A 20944-nucleotide genomic window follows, 5' to 3' on the forward strand; every position below is an offset into this window, starting at 1 on the left:
CGCCGTACTTGAATAGCTCCGCAGGCAATCCATCAGCGCCCACGGCCTTGTTGTTTTCCAATCTGATTATTGCTATTCTAACTTCGTCATAATTGGGCGGGGGCCATAAATTCCATCATCATCGATTGCGGGATCGGGTTTGTCATCTCTGCACGGTGGATCGCTGCCTCAATTTAGAAGAGCAGAGAAGTGTTCCCTCCATAGCCTAAGCACTCTCTGGACATCAGTTATAAGGTCGCCGTTTGGGGGTGTGCCCCGGTCTTAAAACCTTCCGTCTGTCGCCGTATTTTTTGTAAAATTTTCGGGCGTTATTCCTGGTGGCTAGCAGCTCAAGCTCTTCGTACTCACGCCTTTCTGCTTCTGCTTTTTTCTTCCTGAAAAGCCGTCTCGCTTCCCTTTTCAACTTACGATAGCGTTCACACATTCCTCTTGTTGCACTCGCTTTTAGCGTAGCCCTGTAGGCAGCGTCTTTTCTTTCAATTGCAATGCGGCATTCTTCATCGTACCAGTTGTTTTTTCGTGGCTGCCGCTAACCAATTTTTTCTATGGCGGCAGTACGGAATGCTTTGGAGGTATGCTCCCACTGCTCCTGTATTCCTTCAGGCTGAGTTGTGCTCTCAGAGAGCAGGTGTGAGAGTCGAGTTGCGAAATCATTGGCAGTCTGTTGTGATTGAAGCTTATCGACGTCTAGTTTTCTTTGTAATTTTTGTTCCTTGATTTTAGTGCTAAAATATCGGTAACTTTTCGCTACACAGAGTCAAGCAAAATAAAACCATTTAATAAACATTAAATAAGGCTTACATAAGGCCCGACTGTTATGGTTGGTATTTATTAACATATTCAAATGCTTAGCAAGTTACGAATTCATTGCTTTACATAAGTACATGTAGATGTACGTATTTGATTCACACTCGTTCTATGCACACGTAAATTTTTTTGGTAACTTTAGTTACAACTCAAGCACGCTCTTCATCCTTTTGGGTGTTATGAATATTTGGATTTATATTGCTTGTGTGGTATTTAGTGAGATTTTCTTGTTTTAGTTTTATGTGTGCGTGTCAGAGATTATTAATGCAGTGTATTGTAGTATAGCGTTAGAAAATATCAAATATTCTTGAGTACTACATTACCGTTACGCATGCTTGTGTGATTTTTTTGGCATGTATCACTGAGTGCAAAGAAAGTAAATCAGCAAAGCGATGTGTTGAAGATATGTAATAAGGAACGCAAAATTTGTTGACAAAATGACTGAAAGGCTATTCATCGTTGATTTCAATTGCTCCAGCAGGATTTTTCTCCCTTTTGATACTTTTTCTAGTTCGGGGGTAGCAAAATTTGTTAATTACGCATCACAAAATTTTACGTCGTTTTCCAAAAATACTACTTTCATCTTACCAATTTTAGCAACAGGGATCACAAGTTGACACTAATAAGTTAATATTGGCGTTTAAAAACAAAAAATATACCAACTTATGCCAAAACCCTTTTACATGGTTATCAAGCCTAATAATATGCTTTCGCTTAATGAAACGTATTCATTGTAAATTTGAAGAAATGTTGCAGGATTTGTCACTGGATCTGGGACGGTACACCGGCAATGACCTCCAGAGCTTATACTAATAATAATACGAATATTAACTGTGCCTTATACCTAGAACTTGGTGGACTTCAATGTGCCTCCAAAGTAGCCCCGCAGTATTAACCTCAAAGCAATAGAGCCAGAGCTGAGTTGGGAATTGAAAGAAACGTCTTTGCAACCGCAAAATATTTCATAGGAAAATGTTGGGTTCTAAGCGGGGTCACACCTCGGCAATGATTTTGAAAACACTCCTTCAAAAAACTTCACTTTTTCCTTCAGAAAACACTACTTCTGGGAATTTGTGGAAAAATTTATAAGAGCACGATGCAAATTGGAAGAGAAGCTCGGGCTCAAATCTCTTCGAAGGTAAACGCATCTTACTTTTACTTATTGTTTTTATAAATATTTTAAATTAATTAAAGCGTTCCCTGGGAGTTTGAGGTAAACCACACAGGGGTAACTTTCCTAAAAACAAATAATTTCGGCCTTTTTGGAAGAGCTTCGTCGGCAACATCTGATACAGTTTATCTGCGAGTTAAAAGTTTATTCCAGCCGGGTTTCCTATCGGCTTGTTATCGACGGGTTACAGCTGTGCCACTGACTTTATTGTGAAGTTTTATCGGTATCTGTTTTATAACAATTCGATGAGCAGTCAATAAGTCGATAAAACGCCGATATTGAACTGGAAATATCTGATATTAAATCGATAACAGATTGATAATACGCCAATAACAAATTGATAACAATCCGATAACAAATCAATAGATTTTCGATAACATATTGATAGCTTTATTATTAAATATCGATCACTTTTCGATAGTTTTTGGTAAAATATCGATAAATTTAAGATAATAATTGGAATAGTTTTCGAAAGCAAATCGATTTGTTTTCCATAGGAACTTGATTAGTTTTCGACAGCATATAAATGAGTTATTGATAAAAAATTTTTAACAAGCCGATAATAAACTAATAGCACTCCAAGTATGAAGCGATAAGAAATCGTTAACTTTGTGGTAAGATATACAAAATTTTACGATAATTTTTGGATAATAAATCGACAATAAAATGTATAAAAATCGATAACTTTTCTATAAAAAATCGATAACTTATCGATAAAAAACCAAGAACAAACATGCCGAGAATAAGTTAATAACAGTCCGATAACAAATCGATAAACTTGTGATAAAATATCGTTAACTTTTCGATTTTCGAAAAACAAATCAATAAATCTACGTAAAGAAAAAGTATATAAAACTTTTAACTTTAAATAAACGAACTTCTCTTTCATATACACTACTAGAAATAATTACACATTTAATCGCTAATGGCGTTTTCCTTTCTGTAAATCATGTCGCCCTGCTGTTTCTTTTCAGCTCTCTTTTAAGATTGTTTATTCCTTTCACAAAATATTTTTTAACTAAATATCAATTTAGCCAGTTTTCAGAGCTCCAGTGATCTAGCTCTGAAGTAAGAATTTAAGAGTGTAAAATGAGGTAACATTTTCTCCAGAAAAGAAAACACCATACAATTTCATCGAACTGTTGATTCAATAAATAAATACGACATTCGTGAAAACGTCATTGCTATGTTCATTTGGTTCGAGAACTATCTTATGGTGTTCTAGTCACATACATATTTTTTTTAACTGATTAACTAATTAACTAACTTTACAAAAAGCTCGTATTCATGAACAAATTTGCTCTGCATATGAGTTATAAAATGTTATGGAACTTTTGTGTTAAAGCCACTAGTCATATGAATATTAATGCTTCTAGTAGTTTTTATTACTAAGTTTTTAATTAAGATAACAAAAGCAAGAGAAATAGCAAAGAATATGTTGACACAGCCCTAAGCCTATTAGGGCTCTAAGTTGCGTAGAAATTAAAAACGTATTAAAACTTTATATATTTTCCTTTCATTTTAATTATATTCCCTAACAATTAAAGGAAATAATATAATGTCTATGTTTGGATAATATATAACTTTCATTTACTTAAGCGCAAGTACCCTGTAGGGAATTTTAAATGTAGAACTGGTGCGCTTCTATTGCAGTCGGGACCCCTACCAGTTTGCCCTCTATATCTTGAAAATTGTCCCGCTCCATTACCTTTTCTATAATTTCGAGTTAGATAATAATTTCCATTACAGAACTAGTTGGTTTGTTCGTCCTTTTCCGATAGTTGCCAAGTATTGTATAATTGAGATATTTTGGTTTTGTTGCAACAATTTTTTTGGTTACGAAAAATCCATTCTACATGTTGCCCCTAATAAAATTTTATCCCCCTTTGCTACTACACACTGTATATATAAGCTCCTTTTTAAGATAGTTCAGATCAAAGCAAAAATTCAAAGTATTTTAATATATATTTAAAGTATAATAATATATGGAACAAAATAGGACAAATGGTATCTGCGGGTTCAATTATTCGGAAATAGATGTTATTTATCTAGCATTTTTGCAGCAGAGAGAGGAATAATACTTGGATATTTTTTTTGCTATATGGTATATGGCATGCGAAGAGACAAATCTCGATCAGAATGCCTCTAATTACCGCAGAGCATTATCTGATCACGACGGAGAGAGTCGACAATATTAGCTTACACTGACAAAGAGGAAATCTGCATTTAAAATGGCACACAACTGCGTTAGTCGATCGGTTGAAAGAATAGGATTCGGTGCTTGTTACAAAGTAGATAAAAGCCTTTTTCGTACAAGTGTGCTTCGGCTTTCCCGTTGCGATTTAGAAACCGCTTTGAACTAGCAAAGCGCGCCATTGGGAGGAGAATTATCGCCCCTTCGGAGGATTTATATGTGAACGTACTATTGCAGTAAATTTCGGTCATTCATTTGTTAACATTGCAAGAGATAGTATTAGGACACGTTAGGAGTTCCATATCAAAACGCAATAAGTGCACACACTTTTTTATACTCAGTTGAGCATAGCTCACAGAGTATATTAACTTTGATTGGATAGCGGTTGGTTGTACAGGTACAAAGGAATCGAGATAGATGTAGACTTCCATATATCAAAATTATCATGATCGAAAAAAAATTTGATTGAGCAATGTCCGTCCGTCCGTCCGTTAACACGATAACTTGAGTAAATTTTGAGATATCTTGATGAAACTTGGTATGTAGATTCCTGAGTACTCGTCTCAGATCGCTATTTAAAATGAACAATATCGGACTACAACGACGCCCACTTTTTCGATATCGAAAATTTCGAAAAACCGAAAAAGTGAGATAATTCATTACCAAAGACGGATAAAGCGATGAAACTTGGTAGGTGTGTTGACCTTGTGCCGCAGAATAGAAAACTAGTAAAATTTTGGACAAAGAAAGGTAAAGAAGGTAATTTAAAATTTTGCAAGCTGTAATTTGGCAATCGTTGAAGATATCATAATGAAATTTGGCAGGAACGTTACTCCTATTACTATATGTATGCTTAAAAAATTGGCGAAATCGGTGAACGACCACGCCCACTTTAAAAATTTTTTTTTTTTAAGTCAAATTTTAACAAAAAAATTAATATCTTTACAGTAATAAGTAAATTATGTCATCATGCAACTCCAGTTATGATATGGTGCAACAAAATGCAAAAATAAAAGAAAATTTCAAAATGGGTGTCTAGGTTACTTTTAATGCCATAAGTGGAACAAAAACTTACCAATCCTTGTGAAATTTGGTTGCGGCTTAGATTCTGGGACGGTAACTTATTTCTGTGAAAAAGGGCGAAATCGGCTGAAGCCGCGCCCAGTTTTTATACACATTTGGCCGTCTGTCCTCCCGCTCGGCCGTTAACACGATAACTTAAGCAAAAATCTATATATCTTTACCAAACTCACTTCACGTACTTATTTGCACTCACTTTGTATTGGTATAAAAAATGGCCGAAATCGGACTATGACCACGCCCACTTTTTCGATATCGAAAATTACGAAAACAGAAAAAAATGCCATAAGTCTGTACCAAATACGAAAAAAGGGATGAAACATGGTATTTGGATTAGTTTATTGACGCAAAATATAACTTTAGAAAAAGCTTTGTAAAATGGGTGTGATACCTACCATATTAAGTAGAATGAAATGAAAAAGTTCTGCAGGGCGAAATAAAAACCCTTGATATTTTGGCAGGAATACTGTTCGTGGTATTATATATATAAATAAATTAGCGGTATCCAACAGATGATGTTCTGGGTCACCCTGGTCCACATTTTGGTCGATATCTGGAAAACGCCTTCACATATACAACTACCACCACTCCCTTTAAAAGCCTCATTAATACCTTTAATTTGATACCCATATCGTACAAACACATTCTAGAGTCACCCCTGGTCCACCTTTATGGTGATATCTCGAAAAGGAGTCTTCCTATAGAACTAAGATACACGCCTTTTTAAAATACTCATTAACACCTTTCATTTGATACCCATATCGTACAAGCATATTCTAGAGTCACCTTTGGTCCACCGATGCCGATATATCGAAAAGGCGACCACCTATACAACTACAACCACTCCCTTTTAAAACCCTCATTAATACCTTTAATTTGATACCGATATCGTACAAACACATTCTAGAGTCACCCCTGGTCCACTTTTTTGGCGATATCTCGAAAAGGCGTCCACCTCTAGAACTAAGGCCCACTCCCTTTTAAAATGTTCCTTAACCCCTTCCATTTGATACCCATATCATACAAACAAATTCTAGAGCCGACCCTGATCCACCTCTATGGCGATATCCCTAAATGGCGTCCACCTATAGAACTATGGCCCACTCCCTCATAAAATACTCTTTAATGCCTTTCATTTCCATAGCTCTCAACTGAGTATGTAATGTTCGGTTACACCCGAACTTAACCTTCCTTACTTGTTTTTTCGTATTGTCGTTTAATCATACTCTAATTAATAATATCTTCCAGAATTTTCATAAAAACTATTGGAAAAAGATGGTCTTGCTTAAGATTTAAAAAATAGGATTTGTACTGAGACCTTACATTTTTTAATTACCTTTCTTATCAAATTTATCGAAAGTATTCGATTGCATTTATTGCGGTATGATTTGGAAATTCTCATGGGATAAAATGCAATCAGCATTTTGACTGTCTAAAGTGTGGAGAAAGAAGCGGAGAGGATTTTTTGGGGATGTGAGGAAGTTTCCGTGAATGCGATATTGCTGGAGAATGTGTGCTATGTGGCAAGCACATTTGACACCAAGATGATATGGATGGAACATGCTCTTGTGCATTATTAATCGTAAGTAAATAATATAATGTCGGAATCCTTATATGTATATATGCTATAACAGTGAAATATATTATAGGATATGGAGCAGTTGTATGGACAGTCCTGACAACTCTGAAGCCAGTTTAGTAGCCTCCCATCAAAACCCTTTACTTGTCGTGTGAATGCATTGTGACGGAATCTTTGGATACAAAACCATTTGGTTTATGTCACTGGAAAAACTTTCAAACAACTTTCATAAGTGTGTTTATGGATATAAATCTTATCTGTGGATACTTGAGTGAGAACGAATAATGAAAAGAAATAACACTCTTAATTCTTACGAGTGGCTTGAGAGTTTGGAAAGCGGAAAGTATAGGGTGACAGATTCTTCGTGGGTAACCTTTAATAATTATACCATGCGGGATACAATGTATATACGAATAGAAACCCTTTCATTAATCCCCAAAATTGCCCTCTTAAGGGCTTAACCAAGTTGAATACGAATTGACTCAAATATATGTTGCTTGTAATTGCCTTAATATACTCTGTTGAATCTATGGCAGTAAAATTCCCTTGATTGAATTCTTTTCCTGCCAATATGCTTAGCATTATGCTATGTAGTTTACGTAAGTGCAAGGGTTTAAAGTGTAGAGAAAGAAGGCATAATCATAGCCAAAGCCTTTAAGAGCTAGTGAAAGTTGTTTTTTATAAATAGCGTAACAAATATTAAGAGGTTCTTTATTTTTCTGCACCTTCTGTTATCATGCGAATCGCTGAACTATAGAAGTATTAACTCAAATATTCAGTTTATCAAAATGTTCTTTGTTAACACTACTATGGTATTAGTACTTCACGATTGACTTAAAATTTTTCAGAATCAAACTGAATGACTATTCCCTAGCGTGCGCTGATTTCATACTCTCAGTTGCCACGTTCGCCTAATTGAAATCTGGCCTCAGAATTGCTCTATTAGCCAGAAACACCGTTTCAGCCCATATTTGAGGTTATGTAGCTTTGCAGATGTTTTCTTTCACCAAAATGATAGGCTGGTATCTTTAAGTACAAGCATTTTTTTCTTGAACTGGTGTTGAGTTTGCTCAAATTTAATTTTTTTTCGCTGAGATATCGCATTTTGAAATGTTCATGTTTCTAAATTTTCCTACACCTGAAAATCGATTGAGATAACATAGACATGATATAGTCGATTATTAATTTTCTTGAATTGAGTCTTATTTTTCTTGAAATTTTGTTTCACAACATAAGTGTGCTAATCTAGATAAACAAGACTTAGTTTAAGAAAAATATGCGAGTAAAAGCTGTCCCAGGGACCTCGGAAATATATAGTCTGGTTTCTGGGTCTGAATGTTGGTTAAATTTTGTCGGCCTGTGTAATCTGTTATGCCGAAGATCATGCAATGGAATATATGGAGTGAACAAACTAGATAAATCCGAGCAATTTATGCTTAAGTTTATTACATTATAGGCAAGCATGAGTGAGATACAAGTTCTTTTGTCGTGCAATGCCTTGAGACCAAGCAATTTGCGCCTGTTGTTATACGATGGGAGGCCGTCTGGCCAATGAAGCATACGTAAAGCAATTTTCGTAACTTCCGTACCAGAATAGCATGATCAACCTTGTCAAATGCTTTCGAGAAGTCAGTGTATATGACGCCGAGTTGCTCAAAGTTCTGTAAAGCACGGACAATTTGATTAGTGTTTATCTACCTGGAAAAATCCATGCTGGCACTCCGCTATAGCATTGCCTATATAATCGAACAATTTACGTTGAAGTACATGGTCGAATATTTTTGCCAGGGTACTCTGTTTAACAATCGATCTGTAAATGTCATTGCGGTTACCAGACCTAAATATGTGATTTATGGAGCAGAATATCCACGAGTCCAAAAAAATTCCGCTGCTCAAGCAATTTCGAAAGAGAAGAGCTAAGGGTTCGCATATTTGGAAAAATATCGGAAAAAACCCCTCAGTATCTGATTTTGCACTACATGCTAATTAAGCGAATGACAGAAGAACGTCATCTGCGGTAACAACGAAATTAAAAATTTGGCATTGGTACCCAGAGTGAAATATGAAATTAGGTGAAGAGGTAAACTTTGAGTAAACTTTTAGGAACGATTTAGCGAATAAGTTGCAGGCATCCTGTGGATTACTGGACACTTCGCTACCATACTCCATGGTCGTTGAAAAGCCATTGGTTTTTCGTCTGGAGTTAACAACAGACCATAAAGTAGACGGATTTGATTTTAGTTTTGATTTGAGTTTAAGCATATATTGCTTAAGTAGAGACTTATTAAGGCAATCGAATTGCTTTTCAAGTGGGTCAATTTCTTTACAGCTCTTTTTTTTTTGTATTGTAAAAGCTTTATTATTTCTATTTTTAAGATTATTTAGTTTTAGAGGTACGAAACTCGAAATGGCTAGTCAAAGCCTCCTCCTCAAAATGTACTTATTTGGTAATTTAGTCTAGTCTAGTTCTAAACCAAAAATTTGTATCACTACTTACTGACTTCTCTACAGTATATGGACACATCCGCATACATATGAACATATATTTAGATCAATTTATAGAATCTACACCTACAACAACTACATTTCAATTCTTTGTATGTGTTGCTAATCTGCATATGACCAAAGTCGGTAATTTTGTTGAAGCATACAAAAACGTACAGATTTCCAAGTACTTACATCAAATTAATATCCCACATCCCCTGTCGTACATTTGCCTATGTCACATTGGAACATTTTCGGTATTTGCGGTGTTTTTGGTGGTTTATGCAACACTGCCATTCATTGCAATTACTTCTTGGCTTATTGTCATTGACGAAAATTACCATTCGCAAATAATCAAAATTAACAACATAATCCTAAATTACGTTAACGTTGTGATGTGCAATTTAATGCTTTTATAGCCGCATAACTGCATAGTTAGTAAATTAATTCCAAACGGAAATAATTTGGGATTATACTAAGTATACTTAAATGCACAATATGAATTTAGCTGTAGATACGGTTTAATGTAGGTTGGCTGTTTTATTTTGCCCTGGTATTGTAGTAGCTGTACTTAGTTCAAGCCAAGTGGCTGGTAACATCAAATTATTTAAAAATCAGTAAGGTGGATTTAGTATTGCTATTATTATTAGGGCACAATGCACTGCGACCGTTATTTAGATCTATTATGCTTGACATTATAGACCATTATTATACGTAGAGGCTTTTAATGTATTTAGGAACCTATTCAGGCTTTTAACTCCACATCACGAAGGGTGTTAGGGTCGTGCCACCTAGATGAGAGCGGCTCTGCCTTGCCAGAGCGACGAATTCGCAGAGAATGTTAATCGGCGTTTCATCCTGCAGCTCACAAAAGCGACAGAATTGTGCGTCGAATACAAAGACCTGCACCAATACCCAGTGAGAGCTCGTATATCCTCTTTGTGTAGATTTATTAGTTGGTATAATACTCTTGTTGCGGCGATAGAAATACACCAAAGCCATTGCAGGAGTTTTGCTGCGAGAAGCGCTCTTGGTACAGAAACCAGTATGAGGAGAAGGAAGAAACACTTATAAATATCCCTTGCTGGGATTTCTGGTGACTCCAAAGAAAAACAATCAACACAACGTGTACGTTATCCACATCGTGAACTGTTTAAGTTATTCGTGTTAAACCTGGACTCTAAAAAAAGAAGGAAAATTTAGACTAAGAAGCCAAATCAGCAAGGTTTTGTTGAACTTAAATTTTATAAATAATTTTATACACGTAAAACATGAAAGACGCGATATACCTGCGAAGAAAATTAAGCCGAGCTTTTCTTCCAGCGTGCGTCGTCCGCTTTTTGATTTTACCTACAAATCTGCAGAAGGGAACCTACATGTTTAACACCGACTCTAAAAAGCATCTCTAAGGCAGATGAGTTTTCACTGAGAAGCTTTTCTTGACAGAAATACACTGGGAGTGTTTGCCATATCACTGCCGAGGAGCAACCCGGTTTCCACTCGAAACGTTTTCTGCAACTTAATTTTGGTGCTGAAATAACTGCTTGCTTTTTCTGGTAAGCCCAAATAGGAGGAAAGGATACAATTTTTCAACCTCTTCCTGACTATCGAAAAACCGTGAGTCCACTCCCCATCCTCCTCATTCTGGGCAGTAGTGCCACCGTCGGAGCCTTACACCAGTAAGTATTTTCACTCTAAAGGAGTTTAGGTTGAGAAGGAAGTTTGTAAATTTCCTATCCAAATATGGTCAGAAGGATGTTCAGACCTCGAAATTATTCAAATTGCTCCACAGCATGTAGATTTTCCTCAGTAAATATCCCAGCGAAAATCGTACGGAGATGTTCGCCTCGCTGATATCTCTTTTTGAACCTTCCCTAGACATCTCAATTGCAAATTCATCGCCGTGTGCTACGACCCAACAAAAGGCGATATTTACGTATCTTATAGATAAAAGCGAGTCTCGACACCTGCGCACGATATCCGACTTTATCACGTTAGATTCTAATGTTCTTAAAGTGGCCTAGCTGTCGACAAAGGTCTTTTTTCTTGTTTGCTAAAACTTTAGACTTCCGGCAGCCTACGTAAGAGAATCAACACCAACCTTCTTTGTGTCGCCATCAAAGCAGCCTTTGACAACGCAGAAAAGAAATTGCAATTTGCAAAATGACTCTGAGCAAGACCGCTAGCTACATTAGAATAGAGAAAGGACTATCGAATCCATTCAATCGAAACGAGGCTACATACAAGGTGGCTCCCTTTCGTGAAGTTTCTTTAATATTATGTTTGAGATGAGAATTCAAGCAGCAGAACTAAACTGCGTTGGCAGAATCTATCATTGGTCGTCATCAGTAAAGGGTTGCCTTTTTATCCGAGGCTTGTTTTCTCCTTTCATTGGAGTGTAGTTTGAAGTGGCCGGTCCCAAGCTCAGCGCACAATCCGCTCAGCGTGGATGAAAATATTATTTTCATGTTTACGTAGCGAACCGCTTGTTCCCAGACAAACGCCCGCTAGCAGCCGCACCTCGTGGCGAACAGACGATGCCGATGGAAGATCACCCAACTAGCCTTTAAACCGAGTATGTCAGAGTAGCCTAGCCAGGTTGTCGCTTTCTCACATTAGCTCACCATTTAACGAATGGTCAGTGGCTACCCAGAGGAGACTTGGCTAAATCGCTCTGGCCATTCCCAGTAGAATGGCAGTCAGAAGCTTTCTCCACTTTAGTGGACTTCTACACACGGCTCAACCCTCAACAATGCCGATAAAATTGATATTATTGGCCTTGACAAATGCGCTCTAAGCTCTTGCTACTCTAAACTGGCAAAGGAAGTGGAAGAGATGTGTTTGGTGGCGAATATGGACAAAATATAATATCTGCTGTCTCAAGCAATAGAGTTAGCGCTCGCTTACGACTTGTGAACAAGTCCATTGTTGCCAGTCATATTTTCAAAGACATTTGGGAGCCAACATTTACACAAACAACAATATCAGCTTTAAAATCCCATTGTAACGAGTTTTCGGAAATTCCGCTTATTTGAAACCTTCTGCTAACATACGAATCGCTAACCTATTGAATAAATCACTCCAATATTCTATATTGCAAATTGGTCTTTATTAGACTACTTTGGGAGTAGTACAATTATACTTCACAACTATACTTCACTTCGCAACTGATAGCTTGTTTAAATCAAACTGATTAGTCATTCTTCAGCTTGCACTGCTTTTATACTCCCTGTTGCCTCGGCCGCATAATTCTCCAAAGGTCTAGGCGTTATTTCTTCTGCTTGGTAATCTTAGTTATATGCGTGTGTATGTGTGAGTAAGAACGTCGGCTGATGACTACATGTATACGTGTGTGAGATATCTCTTCACTTCGAGCTGCTGGTTATGTGTGTGCATATACTTTTTGTCGCCTTCCATGTATGTTTGTACACTGACAGCTTGCTTAATATTTTTGTTCTTGTGCCTTTATTTACTAACAGCTAGTGATGCTAAAATTCGCCACACTATATTCGACTAGGTAGACATTTGACAAGTATAGTCCTCCCTCGCACTGGAAAATCGGTTACAAGTCATTTATAGTACCCGTCCTGCTTCGTATATTGTTCAGAAGTATGGACAATGATAACATCAGATAAATCCACTACGCGTCGGCGATGGCAAGCACGGAAGTAGATTTAATGATGAAATGAACATAGTCCAGCGCATTAAAATACAGCGTCTACATTGACTTGGTCATATAATGATCCGGCCAAACAAGTGTTCTTATTCAAGAGAGTGGCCCTCACTTCACTGGAGGGGAGGGACTAAAAGGAGAAGGGTTCAAAATCCCTTGGCGTAAGCGGTTGCCGAAGAAGAGACTTGCGCTGTTTGTTGAACGGCCATAACTATTTAAACGATTAGACGCAAATTAATTAAGAAAATAAATAAATTTGTCAACAAAAAAAAAATTCACTTCTTTTAATGTCAAGCGTAAACAAATATATAAATATCGTATAAATACAAATATATAATATTCACAATTTCACTATTTTTGTATTTTCTTATTATTATATTTTCTCTTTGCACTGTCACAATTATCATGCTTCCGCTTGTTGCTGCACTGTTTTGTGTAAGCAACAAATTCAATATTTATTTGAAATTTTCTCTATTATAGTCCTTTTGCTTGCAGTTTCGGTTTTTGTTTTGTTTTTATACTCTGCTGTGCAGAGCTCACAGAGTATATTAATTTTGTTCGCTTAACGGCAACCCGTAACGGCATAAACTAATCGAAATAGATATATACTATTTTCACACAGACGGCTTATTGAATAATAAAGACAATTTTCTACATTAAGACGCTTATTGAGCTCAATCTTCCCTACAAAATTCGAATCTATTATTATTTCATTAGTAGCTAATCGAATGCCTAATGAAGTCAAAAGCACAATGCAACTCTGTTGGCAGCGTGTCGCTTCCGTTTCCGCTTCTTAGGTTTCAAAGCAAATGTCATTGTCTGCATGGCGGAACGATACAAGGTGGCCGCATCGAACAGCTGATTATAACCTTTTTTATTTGATTTGATACATCAACTACCGGCGCAGTACGATTTTGACATTTGTCCATCGAATTTACAAGTACATGGAATTTTTTTGTTCGTAGGTATGTCACCATGCTCCCACCTTGTATCGTTCCGCCATGATTGCCTGTCTCATCCTTCATACTAATCGAGTAGCTACTTCTGTGTGAAAGCAAAAAATTTACGATTTCATTAGCAGGTGAAATGATATCATTAAGTTTCTGTGTGAAAACAGTTGTTGTTGTTGTTGTAGCAATTAGTTACTCCCCGAAGGCTTTGGGGAGTGTTATCGATGTGATGGTCCTTTGTCGGATACAGATCCGATACGCTCCGGTAACACAGCACCATTAAGGTGCTGGCCCGACCATTTCGGGAACGATTTATATGGCCACATTAAACCTTCAGGCCATCCCTCCCTCCCCACCCCCAAGTTCCATGAGGAGCTTGGGGTCGCCAGAGCCTCGTCTGTTAGTGAAACGGGATTTGCCGCTCGAAGGTGAGGTTGACAATTGGGTTGGAGAAGCTATATATTGCGCTACACAACCCCGTAAAACAGTAATAGACTTCTATATATCAAAATGATCTGGGCGAAAAAAGAAATTAATTTAATCATGTCCCACCGTCTGTCCGTAAACACGATAACTTGAGTAAATTTTGAGGTATCTTGATGAGATTTAGTGTATGTGTTCCTGGAAACTTATGTCAGATCGCTATATAAAATGAACGAAATCGGACTACAACCACGCCCACTTCTTCGATATCGAAACTTTCGAAAAACCGAAAAAGTGGGATAATTCACTTCCAAATACGGGTAAAGCAATGAAACTTGGTAGGTGGGTTAACCTTATGACGCAAAATAGAAAACTAGGAAAAGTTTGGACAACGGGCGTGGCACCGCCCACTTTTAAAGGAACGTAATTTAAAAGTTTTGCAAGCTGTAATTTGGCAGTCGTTGAAGATATAATGAAATTTGGCAGGAGCGTTACTCCTATTACTATATGTATGCTTCATAAAAATTAGCAAAATCGGAGAACGACCACGCGTGGCTCCGCCCATTTTCATTTAATTCGTCTAGAATAATTTTAATGCCATAAGTCGAACACAAGTTTACCAATCCTTGTGAAATTTGGTAGGGGCGTAGCTTCTGTGACGATAACTATTTTCTGTGAAAATGGGCGAAATCGGTTGAAGCTACGCCCAGTTTTTGTACACAGTCGACCGTCTGTCCTTCCGCTCGGCCGTTAAAACCATAACTTGAGTAAAAACTGATATATCTTTATTAAACTTAGTTCACGTACTTATTTCAACTCACTTTGTTTTGGTATTAAAAATGGCCGAATTCCGACTATGACCACGCCAACTCTTTCGATATCGAAAATTTTGAGAAATGACAAAAAAAAAAAATGCCATAATTCTATACCAAATACGAAAAAAGGGATGAAACGTGGTGATTGGATTGGTTTTTTGACGCAAAATATAACTTTAAAAACAACTTTGTAAAATGGGTGCGACACCTACCATATTAAGTAGAAGAGAATGAAAAAGATCTGCAGGGCGAAATCAGAAGCCCTTGGAATAATGACAAGAACACTGTTCGTGGTAATACATATATAAATAAATTAGCGGCACGCGACAGATGATGTTCTGGGTCACCCTGGCCACATTTTGGCCGATATTTCAAAAACGCCTTCACATATACAACTAAGGGCCACTCCCTTTTAAAACCATCATTAGTACCTTTACTTTGGTACTGTAGGGAAGAAGGTCTTCCTTACGTGCATTAGTACATCCGTGCTTAGAAAAATTAACCACAAGAGTCAATACTGTGTACTTGTGTCTAAGTCAAACCAAACTCGGCAACCAAAAAAAAGTAAAACACTTTAGATATTTTTAGGGCGATGTGTCCTCTTTAATAGCCGCTATACTAATGTTCGAAATTATATTTGAGTAAGTCTATAAATATCATAAATTAAATATATAGAACTGAAAAGCATTACAGTTATATACAATCGTAAAATTGAGAGATCGCGAACATTTTCGTAACCCTAAAATTAGTATTATTAACAATCAGGCCTATTCTGAATTCCGACTCGTTTTGAAAAGTAAAACGTGGCTGATTCCGAATCGATTTCTTTTTAGTGTTCTCAATTCCGATTGAAACAAATCGATTCGAAGTCGATTTCGAATCGTTTTGATTCCGAGTAGCTAATCAAGCGAAACAGCTGCTTTTATTTATTTTGGTTTTAGTTAAATTAAAATTGTGAAAAAATTTGAACAAAATGCCAGAACCAAGGTTTTCGGAAATGCAGAGGCAAGAAGACGTGCAATTGTGCATAAAATCGCAAAAATCGATCGAGCGAAATTGAGAACACGTCGGTTTCCTTTCGACCATAATCGCTTTGTTTAGCTTGGAAAATTTTTGATAGGAATTTTCAAATTAAGATTTGTCATGCTAAATAAACAAATAGTCCAGCAAAAATTTATTATAAATCTTTCAAATGAAGTAAATAATTCAATAAAATTTATTTGTGGGAAAAATAATGCAATTATCTGAGCTTAATAGGATAACTATTTTCGATTCCGACTGCTCAGAGGAAAAACTTTTCAAATCGACCAAGTCTGGTCGGAATCGATATTCAGAACACCAATCCATTTCGATTCCGAATAAATTGGTCATAGATAAATGAGTTGAACAACAATAAGAACATTTAACATTATAAAACAAGTAAGAACGGGACTGTCTTCGGCTGTGCCGAAGACTTCATACCTTTCATGAATGGGGCTGAACAATAATCTTATCCCGCTCGTAATCTCCGAATAATCGGATGTATAAGATAAGAAATATATAGTGAACAGATCTACATACCTTAACGATTTTTAAGATAAATATAAAATAAAAAATAGGTAGGTACTTTGTGTGAGGATCCAAAGTTTCAGGTTTTTTGTGGTCTGCGTGTAAAAACTATGACTACGAATCACGTATTTTAAAAATATATGACGTAAACGTAACTATTTGATGAAATTTGATGAATTTTGAAGCTTCTAGCCGTAAAAAAGGGGCAAAAATGACAGTTTATATGAAGTATATAATATATATACCACCGATCTCTATGATTTTTTCAGACAACAATATATGCTATATACGTAAGCATTAGTTGAAATTTGAAGCCTCTAGCTCTTAAAATAGGGCAGTAATTACGAAAAGTTCGTTATCTGAACAATCGGTTGTGGGGAATATATACTATATATACGACCGATCTCATCAATTTTTTCAGGCAACAATACGTGCGATATACGAAAGTATATGGTGAAGTTTGAAGCTTCAATCTGTTAAATTGGGTAAGATATTACAAAAATCCTCTTTTTCTGAAAAATCGGTTGTATGGAGGATATATGCTATAGTGGTCCGATCCGGTCGGTTCCGACAAATGTCTAATCGGACACCCAAATACACCCGCTCACCAAATTTTATCAAGATATCTCAAAAATTGAGGGACTAGTTTGCATACAAACAGACAGACGGACAGACGGACAGACGGACATGGCTAAATCAACTCAGCTCTTCAACCTGATTATTTCGGTATACTTAATGGTGGGTCTATCTATTTTCCTTTAAGGACTTACAATTTTCGGTTTCGTGACGAAATTAATATACCATTTCATTTTCATGAAAGGTATAAAGAAATAACGTTAATGGGTTAACATCGTCAAGATAAATCGTAGTCGGCTTTTAGGATGAAAGTGTTATCTATGTGTACACATGTGCAATTGTATCTATGTGTCGTTGGTATAATTGATGGATAGTTGCTATAATTGTTCTGCTGTGGACATATCGTTCAAACACATTCTAGAGTCACTCCTGGTCCAGTTTTATTGCGATATCTTGAAAAAGCGTCCACCTATAGAACTAAGACCTACTTCGTTTTAAAATACTCATCAACACCTTTCGTTTGATACCCATATCGTACAGACAAATTCTAGAGTCACCCTAGGTTAATTTTCCTACATTGTGGTTTTCCCTTATTTGACAAAGGATGAAGGAAAATCCAAAAAATGTTACCCTTGGTCTACAATTTCGGACTATTGTCAGACTCATAATCAAGAGCACTTCGAAAATATTTCAGGGGTGATTTAAAAAAAATTAAAAAAATGCCTTCATATTTACCCAAATTTTCGCTTTTAAAAAATATTCACATTGATAGGCGAAGAAAAATAGCAAAGGCAAGTTGATCCACTTTTAAGTATTACCATTTGTATCTATCCATGAAAAAGACAATTTTGTCTCCATAGCTCTCAGCTGAGTATGTAATGTTCGGTTACACCCGAACTTAGCCTTCCTTACTTGTTGTCACTGTCACAACTATTATGCTTCCTCCTGTAGCAGCTTTGTTTTGTTTGTGCAACACTTTCAATATTCTTTTTTTTTCTTTTTTAGTATTTTTTTAATTTACACTTTTCTCTTTTTAGCCGTCGGCTGACCGTCACCTTTCCATTTGTTACATCACTTTGTAGCATCACTGCCCCAGTCATTTTTTGTCGCATGCCAAATTACGAATTAGTTTCACTCTCGTTTACTTTTTTGTTGTTGTTTTTTGATTATATAACTTGACAATTATTTTGTGTTGTTTTTGTCATTACAAATTTCGTTGCTTGGTTACGTGAGTAGCACTGTAAAATTTTGTCATCTACTTTGGCTGGAATATTTAATAAAGAATCTGTTTCGTTGTTCTTGTTGTATGCACTGTTCATTATTGTAGTTTTTATGTTTATTCTTTTTTTATTTTTAATGAAATCCCTAATAATTTTTCCAAGAGTTCTGAATATAGTTTTTTACTGCTTTCACGCATATGACTTAATAGTTATATTCTGAAACTAAATCAGAAATATGCTAGGTTAGATTGAAATGGCCGGTCAATCGATTGAATGAGTTCGTAGTATTAGCAGAAGTTTACTTCATGAACAAATTGAAAAACCCTATCAAAAACCAGGACCTATGTTTTAAAATAATTCCGTCCTCTTGGTAGATACTAGAAGCTTTCTGGGAGCTATGCCACTTGCTGCTCTAAGATCTGGCAGCTGGATCACTCCTAATAGCTAGAGCTTAGCCTGGAAAGTGGAGGCCATAAGCACAAAACGTGTTCGATCGTTTCCTCCTCCATCCCGCACTTTCAACCTCTTCTATCACTGGCCAAGCCTAGTTTAAAGGCATGTAACGCCAGAAGGCAGTGTCCAGTGAGAATACATGTCATGAGTCTACAGTCATCTCTTTTTATACTCAGTTGAGCAGAGCTCACAGAGTATATTACCTTGGATTGGATAACGGTTGGTTGTACAGGTATAAAGGAATCGAGATAAATATAGACTTCCATATATCAAAATCATGAGGATCGAAAAAAAATTTGATTGAGCCATGTCCGTCCGTCCGTCCGTCCGTTAACACGATAACTTGAGTAAATTTTGAGTATCTTGATGAAATTTGGTATGTAGGTTTCTGAGCACTCATCTCAGATCGCTATTTAAAATGAACAGTATCGTACTATAACCACGCCCACTTTTTCGATTTCGAAAATTTCGAAAAATTGAAAAAGTGCGATAATTCATTGCCAAAGACGAATAAAGCGATGAAACTTGGTAGGTGAGTTGAACTTATGACGCAGAATAGAAAATTAGTAAAATTTTGGACAATGGGCGTGGCACCGCCCACTTTTAAAAGAAGGTAGTTTAAAAGTTTTACAAGCTGTAATTTGGCATTCGTTGAAGATATCATGATGAAATTTGGGAGGAACGTTACCCCTATTACTATATGCATGCTTAATAAAAATTAGCAAAATCGGAGAACGACCACACCCACTTTAAAAAAATTTTTTTAAAGTCAAATTTAAAAAAAAATTTAATATCTTTACAGTATATAAGTAAATTATGTCAACATTCAACTCCAGTAATGATATGGTACAACAAAATGCAAAAATAAAAGAAAATTTCAAAATGGGCGTGGCTCCACCCTTTTTCATTTAATTAGTCTAGGATACTTTTAATGCCATAAGTCCAACAAAAATTTACCAATCCTTGTAAAAATTGATAGGGGCTTAGATTCTGGGACGGTAACTTATTTCTGTGAAAAAGGGCGAAATCGGTTGAAGCCACGCCCAGTTTTTATACACAGTCGACAGTCCGTCCTTCCGCTCGGCCGTTAACACGATAACTTGAGCAAAAATCGATATATCTTTACTAAGCTCAGTTCACGTACTTATCTGAACTCACTTTGTATTGGTATAAAAATGGCCGAAATCGGACTATGACCACGCCCAATTTTTCGATATCGAAAATTGCGAAAAACGAAAAAAATGCCATAATTCTATACCAAATACGAAAAAAGGGGTGAAACATGGTATTTGGATTAGTTTATTGACGTAAAATATAACTTTAGAAAAAAAACTTTGTAAAACGGGTGTGACACGTACCATTATTAAGTAGAATGAAATGAAAAAGTACTGCAGGGCGAAATAAAAAACCCTTGAAATATTGGCAGGGATACTGTTCGTGGTATTATATGTATAAATAAATTAGCGGTATCCAACCGATGATGTTCTGGGTCACCCTGGTCCACATTTTGGTCGATATCTGGAAAACGCCTTCACATATACAACTACCACCACTCCCTTTTAAAAGCCTCATTAATACCTTTAGTTTGATACCCATGTCGTACAAACACATTCTAGAGTCACCCCTGGTCCACCTTTATGGCGATATCTCGAAAAGACGTCCACCTATAGAACTAAGCCCCACGCCCTTTTAAAATACTCATTAACACCTTTCATTTGATACCCATATCGTACAAACATATTCTAGAGTCACCCCTGGTCCACCTTTATAGCTATATCTCGAGAAGGCGTCCACCTATAGAACTAAGGCCCACTGCCTTTTAAAATACTCATTAACACCTTTCGTTTGATACCCATATCGTACAAACAAATTCTAGGGTCACCCCTGGTCCACCTTTATGGCGATATCTCGAAACGGCGTCCACCTATGGAACTAAGGATCACTCCCTTTTAAAATGCTCATTATCCCCTT

Source organism: Eurosta solidaginis, chromosome 1 (assembly GCF_040869045.1).
Source record: "Eurosta solidaginis isolate ZX-2024a chromosome 1, ASM4086904v1, whole genome shotgun sequence".
In the NCBI taxonomy this organism is placed as follows: domain Eukaryota; kingdom Metazoa; phylum Arthropoda; class Insecta; order Diptera; family Tephritidae; genus Eurosta; species Eurosta solidaginis.